The following is a 14,514-nucleotide window of genomic DNA, read 5'->3' on the forward strand; positions in this document are numbered from 1 at the left end:
GGCCCTTTTGTCTCCGCCACCAGCCCCGGCCCAGCCGGGATGCGCGGGGCGCGCAGGGGATGCGCGGGGATGCGCGGGGGATGCGCGGGGTGCCTCCTGCCAGCGGGGGCCGGGGGAAAAGGCTCTGCCCGTGTAAAAGCCACTTTTCTTTCCTCTTCTCCCCCTTTCAGAAGGGGCCGGGGTTGGGGGGAAGCCGGAGGAATGCTCGGAGGCAGCGAGACAAAACAGGGAACAGCGCGCCTTTGTGCGCCCGCCGCCGCCCATGGGAAAGCGGCCCCGAGCCGGCCCAGCGGCCTTTCCACGGCTCCTCGCGGTCACCCGTGGCCGCAGCAAGCCCCGGGCACCGGCGTGGGGTTCCCCTCGCTTGCCCTGCCCGGAGTTCCCCCGTGGGGAGGACGGCGAGCAGCCCCCCGTCGAGCAACCCCATTTGGGATGGGGAGCGGCGCGGTTAGGGTCAGCTCCGAAACTCTCTCGGGGTTTTTCTCTCTTTTCGCTTCTCAGGGCCGGGCCGTGGCGTTCAGGCCGCCGCCAGCAGAGGGATCTGAGCCTTGCTTTTTTTTTGTTGTTCCCCCCCACACACACACCCCTCCTCGCTGCTGCCTTGGCGGCGGCAACATCTGCTGGGCTGGAGGAGCCGGGCGCTCGAGCAGACGCACAGATGTAAAAGTGACATCTGCTTGTGACAAAGGAGCGGGAATTAGATTAGGCGGGGAGGCCTTTCTGCGATTAAAAAAAAAAAAAAAAAAAAAAAAAAGCAAAATGCTAGCTGTGGACTGTGCAAGTAGGGAAGGGGATGTGAAAGGCAGCGATGCTCAGAGGACAGCTGCTGGGACAGGCAGGGCAGCACGAGGGGCCTGGGGGCTGCAGCAGCCCGAAGAGAAGGCTTGGCTTTCCCTCTTGGAGCCAAGATGTGGCCGAATCAAAGCTTTCTGTTGTTATGAGCAAAGGACTGCTCTACGCAGGAGACATCTTCCTCCAGCCCCTAACCTGCTTCTGGCATCGGCCAGCCAGTGAAGTGCAGATCCAGACACTTCTCTCTTTTGTTCCTCAGTGGAATACTGTGGTTATTTTGGTTAAAACCAAAAGCTATAAGGCCTGGCTATTGCTTGTCTTACAAACTGCTATCTTTTAGCCCCATGAAAAGAAAGAAAGATAAAGAGCACAGCTCGAGGTTTGTGTGTGGTTGTGAGAGCAGAAACACGTAGCAAAGCTGTGCCTGTCTGCTCCACTGCACCCAGGAGAGGCTCCACCTGCACTGCCCGACATGGCTCAGCAGGAAAAAAAAAAAAACACCCCACACATTTCAGATGGTATAACCTTCACCTTCTGTTTTGTAAGCAATGATTTTTTTCACTTACGTAAACATTGACAATGAATAGCATGCTTTCTTTTTTTTCCAACCCTGGCACTTTATACATCCAGAGGTACTTTTTGCCCCATGCAGAGCAGCACACAGGAGAAAGAGTAAGATCCTAGGAAGAGTAGGATGCTTCAAATTGTAGGAAAGACGTGCAGTTTTGCAAAGACAGAGAGTTAGGATGTAATGTTCTGTGCATGGGGACAGCCTGAGCAGCACATCTTATAGGGCCTTGCCTCTAAGCTTGATGAAATGGGTCAAAGCCTACTGGACCTTTTGAAGACTATGATTTTGGCAGTGCTTGGATTAGTGTTGAATAGCCTGCTGGTCTGCAGCTTTCCTGTGCAAGCTGATCATAAAAGTAGTTACATAGTTAAGGAGTGTGATGCCTTTGTCAGAAACGGGGCTGAGAACTTGAAGGTAGGATCACAGAAACTCAGAGACCTCCCATGAAATGTACAGAGTAAGTTGTAAGGAGAGAGACCACAGCGCAAATATCTTGAGAGAGAATTAAAGAAACCCTACTGGTAGTAAAAAAAAAGATATACTTTTTATGTTTACTATGTCCAGAAAGTGCCAATCCACCTATTTTCTTGTGAGTACAGAAGCATAGTGAAACATGCCATTAGTGATTCACATATAGAGGTCCATGTCACATACAATTGTAGATATATATTTGTGCTGTTTCATAAAAAACATGTGCATGAGTTTAAAAAATTCAAGATTTTTTTTTTTCTGGTATTTGGTATTTCTGTATTTGCATCATCAGGTGATGGATACCAGCTGCAGCCTTTACTCTGCTGGTAGCTGGGCAGATTCACCAAGGGCAGGGTCCTTTTGTAGGGCCCCACTTCTTCTGTTCTTTCTCTAAGCAATGATCGCTGGCCATGACCAGACCTATGGCCTGACCCAATTAGGGCAATTTGATGTCTCTATGCCTGTTTGTGTCGATCGGCCCAATGAGGTTGAATGAGGCAGTAAGAGGGATGGAAAGGTACGTTCTTCTCAGAGTGAAAGATAACTGTTTCTAAGTCAAGAGGTCAATGGAAAGCTAAAAAGGCCTCTTTTCTCAGAATAAGTAGCCAGTGACAAGGAGGCACGGCTTGGTGATCCTGAATTCCTGCCCGGAAGGATACACTCTGCCTTCAGGCAAGGTGCTCTCAGCTCCCACACAAGGGCAGGGGCTACCAGAAGGAAATCCCATCGAGCTTCTTTCACCAGAGCTCGTGTTGGCGCTGCTGAGGTGCGCAGAGCCCCTGTAGTATGTCCTGCTCTGCAAGGCTCTCTACATGAGCAAGAGGTCAGAGCAAGGCCACATACCTGAGAGACTAAATGTAGTCAGCAAGTCTGAAAGGACGAGCAAGAAGCACCCAGTCAGATGGGCTGGGACTTTCTCCTTGGTGGTTCAGATGCATTTTGCTCAGGGTTGAAGGAAGAGCTCCCCTCCTGCAGCCAGCCCCTGGGGGAGGTCAGCCCTTGTTGCTGGAAACACAGCTGGGTGACTGCTCTTGGCATTGCTGCTCCAGCCCTGGCTGCTTTGCTCCATGGCTCCTCTGCTTGTTTTTACCTCCACAGCAATGTTCTTTCTACAAGGCAGCTTAGCAAAGCCTGGCTGCATTTGCCCCACTGTTTTCCAGTAGCCCTCCTGCCTGCAAGTGACACGTGATGGATGGTCCCAGACTTCCATGCAAAAGCAACATCATTCTGGCACCTGTTCATTTTTAGCTTCCCAGTAAAATATATTCAAACCAATCAATCAATCAATCAATCAGTCAATTAAATTATGACTATCCAGGCCCATGTGCTAACTTGGAAAGCGCAACAATGCTTTCCTGCTAATCACATACATCTGCCTTTTTGTTTTATTTCCATCAAAATGGGATCGCAGGCTCAAGTCATGTATGGTCCATCTTCTGCTAAGTGAGTGTAAGAAGGGTGCTGGTGGGACCCTCAGGCTTTAGCAGTCAAGCCCAGGCTCCCTCTGTCAGGATTTCAGCAAGTCAGAGACCATACCTGGCAAGTGCTGGCCAAGGAGAAATAGCAATATAGAAGCCTACGTTGGTTGGAGACAATGGGATGCAGAGCTGAGCTTGAATGAAAAGCAGGAGACATAAGATGCAAAATACATCTTTTTTTATGCTGACCACATATCTTCCTTAAGCTGATTATGCTTGATGTGAAGGGTCCTTAAATTAAGGGTAAATTATCTGTTTACGTTAATAGAGAATGTGAATGGGTATTAGCTTTAGATGAGAACAAGTCTGTAGTTTTTACTAAAACCTTTTATGTAATCCTTGCTTCAATCTCTCTTGGAAAATGTGGGTTTATGTGTGTACTCTGGGACCTTGTGCTGTGCCATTAACTAAAATAATTACCTATATCCAGACAGGCGCTGAAAGGATTGGCACTGGGTCAGTTCTTAAAAGTTTATTTTCAATCTGTAAGAAGATTTTTTTTTCCTAATGCATTTATAGGCATTGTTCTAGTTAATACTCATGTAAATAGCACATTAATTGAGTTTTCAGGTTCTGTAATTGTATACTGCAATATGCTGATATCTTCAAAAGTAAGGAAAGTGATGTGTGAAAGTGAGTAGATGGCAGGACATAGAATAATACACACTGTATTTACACACAGTCTATCAAGAGAACCAAGAAGGAAGTGATAGAGCTCTAGCAAACTCACAAAGTGATTTAAATTGCTTTGGATCAGCCATTAGAGTTTGTCCCCTGCCCCAGTGAAGTTTTCATCTCCTGCAGTAGCCCTGTAGTCCAGGAGCAATGAGGGCTATTGCTAGATTTTGAGGTTGTGAACCATTTTCAGGTCTTGGCAGATGATGGAAAAGACAAACATCTCATTTGAAGAAAGTGACTATTTCTGCCTCTTCCTTGTGTTCCCTGGCTTCTCTGAGGAAAACAGGATGTCTGGTTTTGGGCTAAATCTGGGAAGAACCCAATATTGGCTAATTTTTAACACACTTCCCAGACATACCGCTTTCTCCCATTCAAGCTTTCCTTGCCAGTAAGATCCAGGTCTGCTCCAAGTAAGTCAATGGAAGTGGTGGTGTTGTCTTTAGCATAAACTGTGTAGGGTACATGTGTGTGTATAGATGGGGAAAGAGATCTCCACGTGGATATCTGCAGCAAAGATAAGTCATTATCCCCAACCACTGGGTAGGTTTGAAGTTGGTAACCACTAGAAAAAAAAAAAATAACAAAAGTATAGGTTGAAACTCTTGGGTAATGTTGATAGAAACAGGGATTTAGTAGGAAGAAGTACATCAGCAGTTCTGAGAAAACAAAAGGCTATTTGAGTATTATACTGTATGCCTATCTAGTGGGACAGAAGAAATGGGGTTTCTGGACCCATATGATCTTGGGATCTGTATATAAAAAACAGTAAAGCAAGAACTGTTTCATAATAAAATACATTATTTACCTAATTCAGAGAGATTCAGTAGAAGGTTGTTATTCCAGCAATCTTTATGTCAGGTCCTGAACAGCCACGCCAAGGATGGGAATGAGATTTTGAAGGAGTCTTACTCCTAAATGGCATTTTCTGCCTATGTTTAGGATGTTTAGTATAGCTGTAGACAACATACAGTATTGGAAAGACACCATTATATCAAAGAAGGAAAGGAAAAGAAATAGATTAGGGAAAGCATTAAAATAGAAATCTAAGTCTACTGGTAAAAGTCTATATTCAAGTTTTGGGACAGGGTGATTTACATTGTTATCAACAGCTTTTCATACAGAACAGCTGAACCCAAATTTACCAGAGAAAATACTCAGGCATTGGTATGTATTTATTTCACTCAGAAAAAATATTTCACTCAGGAAAATCCCACATGTCAACAGATCATGGAAAAGTCATATTAGTATTGATGTGAAATCAAATGGTCATGCTTGGATCAATACCTTATAATAGTATTACAATGTTTTGGGAATATGAAATGCAAATTAGCAGTGAGTGAAATAGCATTCTCCTCTTATATTTTAATTAATATATATTCTATTTTACACATCATTATATCATACACACACATGCATATAACATATCTCACAGTATATCATGACTGACAAATTGTACCATAGGGCAGCTGTGAGTTGCCTGTAAGACTGTGAAAATTGTAGAGAAAACGATGAGGCCAAGGGGAATTTTCCTGAAGAAAGCCTTGGTAACTACTGAATGAAGGTCTTTGTATTTGACCCAATGAAAAATTTTGGCAAGATAAAGCAATTAGAATCCTGGGATAAGCAAAATTTTTTGTTCTCCCTTATTTTATGTAATACACAGCCTTTATATTACACTGAGATAGAAAACATATCTCAGGATTATTTCTCTATTTATGCCAAACCCCATATCATTTAATCATACTAACAGAATACTCTTTTAATCTCCTTACAATTTGTAATTTTTATGTTTTACTTCTTATTTGTTAGGCTAATTTAATATTGCTGTTGAATACAGAATTGTTGGGCAAAGTGTTTTAAAGTATTTTATCTCAGATTTATCCTTTGATCTTAATGATTAGAGAATATTTTTGCCATCAAGATTACTGCTTTCTATTAATTTGTTACATAAATTGGATATTACCTATGTATTTCGTATTATTCTGTTTGCTGAACTTGTGAACTAGAGATGTTTATACTGGGCACAAAGAGACCTTGTGTTGCTTCTACACAGTGAGCCCAGTGACAAATAGCAGTATCTTCCACTATTGCATATCTCATCTTTTTCAGTGCTCCAGTGGGATGGCAGAAGAAGCTGCAGGAGGAGAGGAAAACAGGAAGAATCCTTGGTGGTGTTCAGAGCCAAGGTGGCTGAGAGTAAGAATACGGACCTTTTAGTTGTCAGTGACCATGATGTTGGTGAAATAGGAAAAGAGATGGCCAAAGGCATTCTGGAGAGTTAAGTAAAAGTTAAGACAGAAGAAATGCAGGCAGGACAGAAGAGTGAACTCAAACATTTCCTGGAAAATAAGACTGTAGAGAGAAAGTAAGGAGTCACTAGAGACAGAACGAAGAATCCTCAGGCTGTGATACCTGAGGAGGCCACCCTGCATTCACAACTGCTCTGATGAGAAAACATTTGTGGAAAAACAAACTACCTCTCATATAAGTACTTAAAATTCATATGCTCCCTTCTTCCTTTGAAGAAATTGGGATAGTTACTGTATAAATGGGATGTTGAGCTGAAGTTCATGGTGAGGCTGTCCATAGTTTCATTTTAAACCGATTTCTCCTTTCCACTGTAGAATATATTTCGATGAATGCATTTTAGGTATACATGTGATATCTGTCTTGGTTGTGCTTTTAAGGCATATTCATGCATTGACAGAGCATCATCTGCATTGTCTGGAAATCCCTACCATCTTTCTGTATTGTAGCTTAGGCTTGCAATAGGCTGGTGCAGCATGGTAAATTGAGGTTACTGCCGAACATCCCATTCCTCCCTGTTCTGTGTGGGCGGTCAGAGTAAAATCACAACCTCACACACACAAAAAGTTTGTTTTGTCCACCCCATCTTCCCAATACTGCCCAAGAGGGCCACCACCCTCTGCCATTCTGCTGACTGTTGTACCTGGCCGTTGTGCAGACCACAAATGGTCTGTTTTCTTTTCATACTTTTACTTAGCTACGCATTGCTAGGCACAGCTGGGAATCCTTGATGTGTACAGCTACATGTAAAAGATTCCTTTATGCTTTATGTATAAAAAGATGATACTTGTAAAAATAAAAAGCAACATGTTGTGTTTGCTTCTTATCAGCCACTTCTGACTTGACATTGTTATAGTGGTACTTTTATGACGCAAATAACTACATGTAAGATCCATAGATTATCAATAGCAAGATATTTTAAAATCTTGTTTAAAATTAGCAAAAAGGAATTTAGAAATGTTATATAACTTTGCACAGGATCTATTTTTTAAAGTAGGTTTAAAATGACTTGGTTTGCACAAAAGCCAAGTGTTTGGGTTAGCTATTTCAGAGCTAACCACAGGAAACATTTTGTTTTCCATACTGAGTTGTTTTTTTTTTTTTTTTTTTTTTTTTTTTTTCCCCCAGTCTTATATTAAAATCCATTTCAAGCTAATTTTTATAGGAACTAGACAGAAATCTGGACTGACAATGTATTTGGCCAGATTCAAACAAGCATAAACTTATTATGTGCCTAATAGATTAGTAACACCAGGCTCTGACCAAATATTAGGGTCTAACAACACTGTGCACTTTTGAGTAGAGAAGCAGAGTTCTTCAGAAAACTGCTAAGTCAGATGCTGCTGAAAAAGGGCTGTGATTTCTTGGATGCATTAATGTACTCTCAGGTAGGGAAGCACACAAAATGAATTGCTGAATTAGATTTACGTTTCTTCAAGAATGATACAACCTATCTAAACATCCATTTACTTTCATTGCTTTCCATGTAAGAAGTTCTTGTAATTTTCTCATTCCTCTGATTTAAAGGAATGTGTGACAACACTTTTTGAAAGCACAGTGCTTGAAGTTACACTCTCTCAGACAGTCACACCCTATGCAGTGCAATGATAATTAGCAAGAGCTAACGACTGTGGTTTGGAGAGAAGAATTCTGTAGCATGTATTTCATGGGCTGCAAAGTGGGAAGCAGAGAGAGCCCAACATTTTCTGTGACCAAAAAGTGGTCAGGTTAATTCTGAGACATACGAAGAGGGAGCCATTACTACATATGGAAAAAGTGGAATGGTGTTGGTTTGGCTATTTCTTATCTAAACTGGGAAATCCGCATCCTCATGGTACGACATGCTTTGTCCCCAGTTTTGCAGTATATAGATCTCAGTAGGAATTGCATAGATGGGATCTCCAAAATCTACGTCTTCTCTGGTGACATGATTTCAATCTATTATACTGCTATAAGCCAAACAAATGTAATGAATCCTCAAGGGTGATAAATGAAACAGACAAGATTTCACCATCACTGACAACTGCTGGAAAGCTATGACTCGATTCTACTTTGCCCATGAACTGTGAAATGGCTATTTCCATAATATCACTGCACTAACTGTTCCTCCTATAAGTTACTCTAATGACAATGAATCCCTATAAGCCAGGGATAGCCAGTAATGAAGAATAAATAGCTTTTTGATAGAGGGACAGACTGGGGTTACTAACTGCCTCTTCAATGGTTGGAACTGGGCATCATTGATAATACTGCCTAAATTTAATTACTTCGTTTTGTGACACACAGTATCCCCCTTGTCTTAGCCTAATTGTTTTGAGTTGCTATTGTGGGGAGAACAGTTTGTGTCTGGAAAGGAAAAGAAGGTGATTTTGAAGTTATAAAAGAATGTGAATTAGTTTTCTGTTATTTATAGCAGAACATAAATATTTCAGACTATATAACATCTTTTTGATATTTGAATCATTCATAACATAATTGTATTCCATGCGCTTATTTTCAAAGGAGATCATCCAACAGCTGCACCAAATAACCTAATGGCTGGATCAGAAAAGAAGTCCATTGTTATTTATGTTAGAAGATGAATATTCTTATGTGTAGTTGTGAACCAAGAGCTTCTAACTGTGTTGTGAAGCCATAAGAACAGAAAGCCTAGACTAGTTCATAAAAGCTATTTGACATGTCACTGTAAAGCAGTATTTTACGTATTATCTGTGGAAGAACGTAATTATACCTAACAAGTAACAGAAAATAAGATTATGAGTCCATGCAAAGAATTAATTTGTTTGCCACAGCAGGAATTTTTTGTTAAATATTATTCATACTTTTATTCTAAATTGGGCCATTCTGCGTTTAGGTAAATAAATATATTTTACTTCTTTTTCCTTTCTATTTTATTAGGTTGACTTTTTTTTTTTTTTTTTTTTTTTTTTTTTTTTGTGAAGGAGAGATGTTAAATTCATCTTACATTCATTTTATTATCAGGATATCATCTAAGGATTTATATGAGAGTTAATTTTATGTCTAGGTTGTGCCTATTTCCATTTTAAATTCCCCTTACTTACTGTTGTTGCCATCATTGTTACTATTATATGGCATCTGTAAGGCTGCAGAATGTGACATTTTAAAGATAGGCTTACTAGTGGCTTTTTCAATTTCTGTTTAACTAAAATGTTTCCTACTTCATTCAACTACCCTTACAATTTACATTAGACAACACTCCATCAATAAAACCATCAAAATGATCAACTACATTGCAGACAAAAGTTATTGTGTCAACTTGACACTAATCAGTTAATTCCAGTAAACCTTCAGATAAACAAAAGCTTGTTGTCTATTACTGATGTGTGTGATTAGCCCCCTGTATGTCCTATAGCTATGCACATCTATAGAGATGTATCTGGCAGACACTTGGCCCGAGGGCTCTATATGTAAACCAGGACAGGATCTATAGTTAATGATGTTGACCCTGACTCCCTCAACAGAGATTGGATTCAGTCCTCATAATATCCCGACAGCTGATATGTATACTGTGCTAATAATATTATCAATTACTTATGCTACTGCGATTCCCACTGTTTAGAGCTGATAAAAGGTTCTTTCACATTTCTTTTTCTCTGCTATCCAACTGGTCGTGTTTTACTTGGATTTTTTTATTTATTTATTTTTATTTTCATTTTGAAGCCACATACTCCATAACTGTGGCTAAAATAGAGGGTAATGTTTAAAGATAGAATGAACCCCGTTCCATATTCTGTGTAATGATGGTAATTTTTCTTTTTGTTTTTCTCTTTTGCATTTCCTCTAATCCAGCAGAGATGAACTGGACGTTTATTTACAGCCTCTGTGACTTAAGTCTGCAAAACCAGCCAGTGATACGAGAGGTCTCTAGGTGCACGTGTTCAACTAGGCAAGCTTCAAAAGCCTGGTGTCGTCTGTATGCCAGACCTGTGTGCCATTGCTCGTGACTGAGGCAGTCAAAAGCCAGCAGTTTGAAAACCGTAGTTACTTCCAAAAGCTCGGCCAAACCAATGCACGTGCCAGTCCTTCCGACCTTCTCCATCCCTGCAAAGTACTTCTGCCCTGCCTAGCATGTCAAATGAGTAGTGAAGGTATATTCTATGTGGTTTTGCTTGTAGTGAAAATAAGATATTTTTAATGTATTTATATATATATTTATTTATTATTTTTATTGTAGAGCAATCAAGAAGAATTTTGCACACCATGTGTGTGTCCAGAAAAACCCCCAGACTGTGCATTCTCTGGTGCAGGGTCCTTTTCCTAACACATACTTGCAAAGCAGTAAGTACGTACTGCCCGCCACACAGAGAGCGGGTAATCGCAGCATGAAGGAAGGGTTTATGCCTTGGCACAGCCTTTCTGGACCCTGCTCTGCTTGCACATGCTCCTCCGGGAAGCAGAAGAAGAAGGTTGGGCTCTGCTTCCATGCACTGCGCAGCTCCGCTTGAAATGATGACAGGGACCACTGTTAAAAATTAAATTCTGCCTTATTTTTTGTGCAGTTCTTGTGAGTCACATTCGCGAATAGTAGCGAGAGATTTAATGATCGCATATTTTTTATCTTATTTCATTTCGGTCGATGCCAATATTTTTCTGTTACTGTCGACTTAGAGCTCAAAGTAATTTAGTAATTGATTCTAAGCACGGCAGCTCGCCAATGGCAGCTCTCCATTCAGGGGAATATCTTTGCTAATTTTATCCATCAGAATGAGATTACCATGCTAATCTCCCCCAGCCCTAGTACCTTGGTCAGTTGGGACACACTGATGCAAATGATGTTATTAAACACAAACCCTTCACCCAGGACAGAAGAGAAATGAAAGCAGGGGAGATGAGCACATCAGGATCCGTTACAAGGATTTCTAAGACTGAACTGGCATTGTTTGCCTGTGTCCTCTTCATCACCCCCAAGCTCTTGCATGTGCAGCACTCTTTTTTTTTTTTTTCTTTTAAGCAATCTATGGTTGCTTGCTTGTTTATATCCAAATTTTTTCAGAAAGATTTGGCCGCCCTTACAGAGTCTTAGTTTGCGAGGGGTAGAAGCCATAGCAGTTACAGGAGATATTTTTTTCTCTGCACCAGTCTGTTTGCAGCCTGTATCTATTAGCAAGGTCTATCAGCATTTCAAATCTCTTTTCTCTTAGGTTAGAAAGGATGCACCGCATGTGGCTGTGCTGAGTGACAGTGCTGCACTCCCCTTTATCTTAATCATGGGTGCTTTTGAGAGCACCCCTCTGTTCTTGGCCACTCAGGAGAAAAGGAGCCTTCAGTTAAGGGTTTTAATCTGCTGCTTTTTCTGCTGTGGAGCCCTGTTTTGGAGTATGTCCATCAGCTTGGTAACTCCATCTTGTAAAGGATGGAGATCTCTGGCACGGGTCCTGCAAAGCACTAAAGCATATGCTTAACTTGCAGGGGCCCCGCCGAGCTCCAGCTGGAGCTCCCTCTGCACGGCATAATGGGATCTGCTGATAGCTGGGTCTCTTCTAGCTCTGCCTGATTTCAGATCCACTTTCAATCAATAAGAACCCTTTTAAAATCAGGCAAAGTCTGACCCTAAAAGGCAGTTCGGTCCATCGGCGAAGTAGATCGGTTCCATCCAGAGTGCAGAATGTTTTGCAGGTACTGATGAAAAAATACTATACAAAGACCAGCATCTGTTTTTGCAATGTATTTCACTAATTCTTCGTGTTCAGTGATATATTAATAATTATTTGCTGTTTTTCTCCAGGAAAGAAAGCAGGACAATTGCTCTGAGTCATGACTGATGCAATCTGGATACTGCAAGGCTCTCTTCTGCTCCTCTGAAGCTCCAAAACTTTGTGCTTAGGTAATTAAGAAGCTGATTTGCAGAACTTCTCCCTTGTCCTCACACATCATCTCATTGCACGAACCACTATGAATGACAGAAAGTAATTTGTTTAATTGCATTGCATTTTTATTATAAAACCACAACAGAACTGTGTATAATATGTTAATTTGTTTTCTGCCATTTATTTTTCTTTAATTCTATTTTCTTTTTCATTTGTTTAATCTTTTTAATTCTTTTGGAATCAGCTTTAAAACAATGTAGAAAATGAAGGTATGCTTTCAGAAGGTCAAAAAAATAGAAGTTACAAATAGTTGTGTAGGAGATAAAATCAGTCTAAATAAATGTACTGAATGCTACTAGAGGAGCATTTTCTGGCTTGCATTTGAGAAAAAAAAAAAAAAAAAGAGGAAGAAAAAAAAAATTAATTCAAAGGTTAAAAACATAAACGGTGATTGTCTCCAGAAACATTACACTCCCAACAGATTTTATCTGAAAGTTTAAATTCTCAAGGGCAAATTAGGAGAAGCACTTGTGGGCAGTGCGTGTCACCGTCTACTTTTATCAAGCCAATATTTTTGATAGACATATATATTGTGTTGGCAGTTTAGAGAGTTCACCAAACACCCCAGTTCTTAAGAAAAACTGGAAATTTACTTAGAATCCCTGCTTTCAGAGCGGCAGAGCCAGAGGTCAGCAGCACCACGGGGCCAGGTGATGCTTGCAGTGCTCATCCCCTGGCTGTTGCAGCCGCATCCTGTGCATCACTGAGAGGCAATGTCAGCAGGAAGGTGAGCAGAGAGAAAGAAGGTGAAAACTCCCCGGCTTCTCACAAGTCCCACAGAGCATCATTTGTGGACAAACATGTCTCAGTTGCCTCTTATTACCTTGTTATTTGTGTACTATCATTAACTCTTTATTTTAAATATTAAAGATATTTTCTCCTAGAAAATATGGTGTTGGTTCAAATATTTGGTAGGTATTTCTGAACTGCATTTGCAATTTGCAACAGTTCAGGCTGTGTCTTACCACTTCATTGAAACAGCAGAACTGAAATAAGTGCTTATACGGCTAATCAACACAATCTTCCCTAAACTTGTTAACGATGTACGCAGCCCTCTCCTCCTACTTCAGGAAGCTGTAAGAAGTGGTATGGGCAAATAGCTGGTCTCTGCTTCTCTTCGTAGGAAGGAGACGTGGCAGGAGGTCTGCCACGTAGGCACACCACATGGCAAGTACTGCTCACGTACTCAGCTCTGGCTCCTGATGCTCAACAAAAGCCAAGCAGTGCTGAGCTTCCTGCCCCCCTACATCAACTTTCTGAATGCCTGTGGAGATGTTTTTACTGCCCTGGAGTGCCAAATGGGAAAATAGCCAGATGTTGGCTGGTTTTGGCTCCATAAGATGTCCACGTGTGGCTATTTGCATGGCTTCTCAGTGCAGTCTTTTTGTCTTCCTGTTGTTGTCTCTGAAGAGCATCACTGTGCACCACTCACGTGCCTGGAAAAGTGTTCTTCCTAATCAAAAAAGCATAATCCTTAACTGATGCCCCAAACCTGTCAAGGTGTTCAAGAGGCATTTGGACAATGCCCTCATGAATCTGCTTTAACTTTTGGCTAGCCCTAAAGTGGTCAGGCAGTTGGGCTGGATGATCTTTGTAGGTCCCTTCCAAATGAACTGTTCTGTTCTGTTCTGTTCTGTTCCAATTAGGGAATTAGGGAAATTGGGTAATTTTTCTTGAGAGGTGATCCTTGAAGTAAACATTGACAAAAGACATCTGCCCCTTCTCTCCCCAACCTGGCCTCAGCTTCCCCCTTTACCCATCCCCTCTAATGGGTGCACCCTGTTCAGCTTTAGACAAGGCTCTTCCTCACTGTTCCTATATGTTTGTTGTGCTATATTATATGTAGCAAGAAACAAGAATTATAGAAGTACCATATTATCTGGACCAGTTTCAGTTAATCTCTGTGCTGCATAGGGAGAGCATGTGCATGTAAATATGTCCAAGGAAGATATGAAACCAGACTGTGCCTGACTTTGCATCATCTTCTGAAAAATTGCTCTGCAGAGGATCCTGCTGCTTCCAGTGTCATATTCTGCTACACAAAAACCTACAGAGGACCAAAGCCAAAATCTAGTGGGGGGCAGGCACTTCTGTGCCATTAATTTGTCCATAGCAGGATGAAAGGAACAGCAGGAGGAAGATGATTTTTTTTCCTTTATTTTTCATGTGGCAATAAAAGAAGAATATTAAAATTACTGCTGTGCAGAGAAAAAAATAGTGCTGAAAAAGGGATGATACTGATATTGTGGTGCAGGGGATGATTTACATCTCCTAAGGGACAGGAATGCTTGTAGGCTAGGTTTTTACTGCTCCTTCCCCTCTTTGCACG

General features: G+C 41.3%; 1 long non-coding RNA gene across 1 annotated transcript in view; it reads left to right on the top strand.

The window, feature by feature from the left end:
• LOC311435482 overlaps positions 1-13,073 on the top strand; it is a 15,399-nt gene extending 2,326 nt beyond the window's left edge. Inside the window, exons 2-5 of the long non-coding RNA XR_014692142.1 lie at positions 6,100-6,186; positions 10,111-10,406; positions 12,044-12,142; positions 12,798-13,073. This is a non-coding gene — a long non-coding RNA (uncharacterized lncRNA). The remainder of the gene's footprint in view (positions 1-6,099; positions 6,187-10,110; positions 10,407-12,043; positions 12,143-12,797) is intronic.
• Positions 13,074-14,514: the final 1,441 nt, after the last annotated feature.

This window comes from Aythya ferina (assembly GCF_964211825.1).
Source record: "Aythya ferina genome assembly, chromosome: 4".
Taxonomy (NCBI): Eukaryota; Metazoa; Chordata; class Aves; order Anseriformes; family Anatidae; genus Aythya; species Aythya ferina.